The sequence below is a fragment of the Lutjanus erythropterus genome, chromosome 10 (assembly GCF_056507025.1).
Source record: "Lutjanus erythropterus isolate fLutEry1 chromosome 10, fLutEry1.hap2, whole genome shotgun sequence".
NCBI lineage: Eukaryota > Metazoa > Chordata > Actinopteri > Lutjaniformes > Lutjanidae > Lutjanus > Lutjanus erythropterus.
This window is the reverse complement of record NC_139326.1, coordinates 7,170,442-7,175,940: the sequence shown is the minus strand read 5'-3', so window position 1 is coordinate 7,175,940 and position 5,499 is coordinate 7,170,442.

Here is a 5,499-nt window from a genome sequence, read left to right as displayed (position 1 = left end):
GGAGTAAAGAAACCAGAAAATATTCACATTTGAGAAGCTGAAATCAGAGCATATTTTTCTTAAAAAAATTACTCAAACTGATTAATCGATTATCGGAATAGTTGGTGATTAATTTAATAATCAATTAATCATTGCAGCTTTACATAGATGTAATGAAATACTGTGTTCAAAGATCCTCATGTTTTTATTTTCTGTTAACTGTATGAGGGAATGTCATCACTTCCTCAGTTTTGGTTTATTGGCTTGTCCAAAGAGCATGAATGGATTTCTGAAGTGTTTACATGAATTCAGTGACGGTAATATAGGAAAATTTTGCTGCAGTTATCTGAGGTAATGCTTTTCATAACAAAATCTTCTCAGGTGAACAATACAGCATGAGGATCTTTCTCATATTGTTACAGGTGACTTCCTTTTTGCCATAATATATCATTTTATGTGGGAAAACATGACGGGACATGGTTGTAATGTAGCCTGATCCGTTCCATTGCAGTCATGAGACAACCAGTTGGTGTTTGTTACTGTACTGGGATTGCCTGCTCATGTCTCAGAGAGCGGAAGGTGTGAAACAATCGGTCTTCAGTGTAATCAATGTTTCCAAGTCTATCTTAATGATTCCTGCTGTCTGTTGAATAGACGACCGAGTGGCTAAAGAGAACAACCTGAATCAATGGTTTGCCATCTGTCAGGGCAACAATATAGGGGAGAGGAAGTATTCACAAAGCAACTGTACTGTCTTAATCCTCATTTATGAAATCTAAAACTGTTTAATTTCTGAACTGCTTTGCTTTTAAATATTTTCTGATCAGCTTTTTTGAAATTCAGGGGACATGGTAGTGAATGTATGACATTTTGTGCCTTTTCTTTCTGTAGATCTTTTTGTGTGCCATCAAGTCTACATATTGTATCTAAATATCAAATAAATTTTTGTCTGGAAAGTAAATATCAAGATCTGCTTCTGTTGTCTGCTTGTATACAGGTGGCTGTTGGTGATTGAAGGCTTAGTCTGAGGGGGTGTTTCCTTTAGACCAGTCGGCACGCTTCTAGATTGGCTGAAGAGATCTGTCAGTGTCCTCTTTGTCCCTTTGCAAAACCTTGTACCAGCCGATGGCAATAGAAAACTCATAGATGTGCAATTTACAGCAGCTTGCGTTGCTGCCTTCTAAATATCAAGCTTTTTAATCTTAGTAACACTGGATGAAGGCCATAACTGTTGCATTATCAGCACATGAAGATATAAAAGGCATGTTTCTAATCATGCATCATAATTCATGAGGTTAAGAACATATAAATGGTGGATAAAGTGTATAATATGTTCAGCATCCATAATGCCTTATGCTCTGAGGCCTGGGTTACACAGCAAACTACCATAACCATAGCCAGTTAAAAAGACACAGATCATAGTTTCTGCCACGGAATAATGTTTTCTAAACACCATACAGTTGCTCAATGACCTTATACAGTGTTGTCACCACCACCATTGTAGTGGAAAAGTATTCAGATTATTTACTTAAGTACATGTACCACTACAGCAAAGTAACAGTACTTCATTAGAATGAAAGGCAAAATTCTTTTCTGAAAAATCCAACATAATTTAAAGTACATAAGTAATGACAGTAATGTGCATTAAAAGAACTAAAACAAATGGTTTGGTCCCTTCCCATCATGCCTAGTGCCTGCTGTACAAGTCTGTGGGGGCAGTGTTATGATCTGGGGTTGCTTCAGTTGCTCAGGTCGAGGTTCAGCAACATCATGAGCCCAAAAAATAAAGTCAGCTCACTACCTGATTATACTGAACGAGCAGGTTTTTACATCAGTGGCACGGACATATTCCAAGATGTCAGTGCCAGGATTCATGGGGCTCAGATAGTAAAAGAGCGGTTCAGGGAGCATGAGACATCATTTTCACACATGGATCGGCCATCACAGAGTCCAGACCTGAACCCCACTGAGAATCTTTGGGATGTGCTGGAGAAGACTTTACACAGCGGTCCGAATCTCCCATCATCAATACAAGATCTCGGTGAAAAATTAATGCAACTCTGGACAGAAGTTAATGTTGTGACATTGCATAAAAATTATTGAAACGATGCCATGTCGAATGCGTGCCGTAATCAAAGCTAAAGGTGATCCAATGGAAAAATTAGAGTGTGTGAAATTTTTGGTCAGGCAGAGTATACAGTATACAACATTAAGACTAAATTAACATGTTTATACATATGTTTGCAGTGGCATTCTGTCATTGTGTTACTTATGGATCCCCTGAGGGTCCCTGGACCCCCATTTCAGAACCACTGTTTTATACAGGTTGTTATAAGTTGTTATGCATGATTACATATATTGTTGTTTAACAAATTGTTATAAATGCACTTATAATGCATGATAGACATGACTATCATAGAAACTGTCCTCTCAGTTTAAATCACTGTCTTTGGTATACAGGCAATGGCAGGTTTTAATATAGGATGAATTTTGTGTAGCTCAGACCAGGCCTGAGGCTGGACTAAAAGTATGAGTTCTGTTCTGTAAAATGCACATCAGATAGGATAAACATCCCCTCAGAGAAGTTATCAGTGACTCCAGTGTGGACGAGACTTTCAGTGATCTGCAGGTCAGAAGAGTCGCACAATAACAGCGGAATTCGTGCTAAAGAGCAGGAAGAGCCGCCAGTCTGCTGGCTGAGATATCCGCCTTTTTTTTATTGTTTGTGGAGGAACGGTCACATGTGCCTGCTGCAAGGAAACCAGTCATATCTGCCCCAGAACAAGCAAATAATGCTGTTTCTAAAAGCGGAGATGGGCAGACTTCGCCCACACACCTCCTGTTAAGTGGCAGCTCACAGTACTCTACAGTAGGCATGTATCCATCCATCCATGTGTCTCCCACCCAGAGAAGATGAAGGGACATGTCATGAGTGAGCCCCTGTCATTTACATAGATGAGGCAACAGATGAAGAGACGAAATGAATCTCAAAGGGAGGCTCCAGACTTGACATAACAGGACATCCAGGCATGTTGCCGAAGACATGCTCGATGTTCAGTGCTAAAAACACCCTCTGATAGCCAGAAACCACTAGATTATTGCTTCAATACATAAGCAGAAGTGGACAATATTCTTAAATGTGTCAGAATGACTTGTTTTGGCCTCCAACACCCTGAAACAAAGCTGTAGCTCTGCTTGTTGTTTGTTGCACCACATGGCTGCATTTCCTGCTACAAGATGACACACTGGTATCTATTTTTCTCTATGTAATATGAATTTTATTTGATAGGGACGATGCTATTTGCCATAGTTCTGAGACAGAGCATGAAACTGGTGTGCTGCACAGAGAGTTTATAGGTATTGCCCTCACTGGGCTTTTACATGTACAACGTAATTAAAATAACCGTTATCATAAAACCACAACAGATATGGAAAATACAATACAATTCACTACAGAGTTCCTGCCCTTTTCAAGTTCAATTCAAGCACTTTTCATGGTGCATTTTCAAGCTTTTCCTACACCTTTGCAGAATGGGACAGGAGCCCGTTTACCACTGTGATACATCACCTTTTCTTTTAACAACACTCAGTAAGTGTTCGGAGGACACTAATTGGTGAAAGCAGCTGTAAAACCATCGGCTTGTAGATCAAAATTTGGACAATCAGCTCCGAGGACTGCCAACTGTGGGGCACATGCCCAACTGATATCAGATGAATTCCAGATTTAAAATCTTTTATGACAGAGGTTAAGTGTAGGGTAAATGTAAATCAGAGCTGTACCAATTTTAGCTAATTATACTTTAAATTATCAGGGTGCATTGTGGTCTGTGCAGGGTTCATATGGATGCTGGAAGTCCTTGAAAACAATAGAATTTGACTGTAATGTTTTCAGTGTTTGAAAAGTGCTTGGATTTCAGATCAAACACTCGAAACTCCTTGTAATTCTAATAAATTATTTTCATAATAAACATCTACCTGACTGAATAGTTCCCTTGTCAGATAAATAAATTAAAGAGGTTGGATACTGACTCAGTCACGCTTGTATAGGATGCCAAGTCTACTTACAGACCGGTGACACATTTTGAGACGTGAAACTTTGAGGTGTAAAATGTAAATAAAATTAGAATGCAATGAATTGCAAATACTTTTTAACTTCTGTTCAATTTAATACTGTACAAATACAAACATATGTATTGTTCAAAATTGATTGTTTATTGATTTCCTAACTTCAAAAGGCAGCGTCTGTTGTGTATGGGGGTGTGTTGGTGCCCATGTCACGGCTAAGTGTCACATCTGTGAAGGCACCATTGATATCTTAAGATTGTTGAACATGTTTTCTCATGTTCAACTGAATTAGTAGCAAGTCTACAAATGTATGTTTTGAATCATGACAAATTACCTTGACCTGTCCTCTCATATTCAGTCAACTGAAACCTTCAAGGCTGCCCAGACACTAACCTTTTTGAGTAAAAAGACATAGTTTTGATTTTACAGTGTTGTGGAACTGGTTAAGATTTAGCTCCATGTTCGGTCCACCCTTCACCATGTTTGTGTACAGTTTGTGATCTTCCCCCGGGGCCAGATGTTCTCAGGGGCCACAGGTTTTCTTGGAGAGGAAAGTTATTTTTGGCGTACAAGGGCTGGCAGTGATGTCACGAGTGTTTCCTCATCCTCCGGGCTGGGGTCAAGTTTAGCCCCAGAGATTCTCCGGAGTTTTCCTGTTGTTCTGGGAGAGCTGGAAGAGGTGTGGAGCCAACCGACGCGGAGAGGCGGGCGGGGTGGTGGTGGTGGGAAGGGGCTCTCTGTCGCATCCCTCCCCTTAATACAATGGTGCTTCTCTGGATGACAGATGCTGCTTAACCCGCCCTGACCCAGGGAGTTGTGATGGCTCAGCTGAGTGACAGGCCCATAGAGGGACACACTGAGGCTGCGCTCCACACCGCCTGAACTGCACAGGACGCTGCACCCCCCCCCCCCCCCCCCCCCCCCCCCCTCCCAAACAAGGGAAGGAACTGTCTCTTTGGGAAGCCCCCACGGTAATATATGTCTATCTGAGGAAAAGCTTAACACTATGAATTAAGGGTAGAGGAGGGCACCCACTTCTGCTATCTTGTCCTATTGAGTAAAATATTGAGACAAATTGAGCACTAAATCACTGCAGAGAAGAGTGGTATTGTGACAGTGCTTGAAAGCCTGTAGACTGTCCATTGTCATGAAGTCGCCTCAGCAGCAGCTCTGAGCTGCATTTATCATCACTGGGGACTCAGGGGGAAAGAGACCATGCCATCGGTTTGTCATACTTAACTTGTCTGTCTCCATTTGAGAAGACCGTAGACAGAGTGAGCTGGAACTGTATCACAGGGGGATTAGTATTACAGTCAGATAGAACAGTGTCTTGATTCTTTTCTTCTGCTGTTGAGCCGCTGAATACCTGTTTCTGCTGTTGTTAATGGGTTCTTGTTATAACAGGTGAGAAACGAACATGAATCTTGGAGCAGCGATGGCTAAAACAGTCTGATC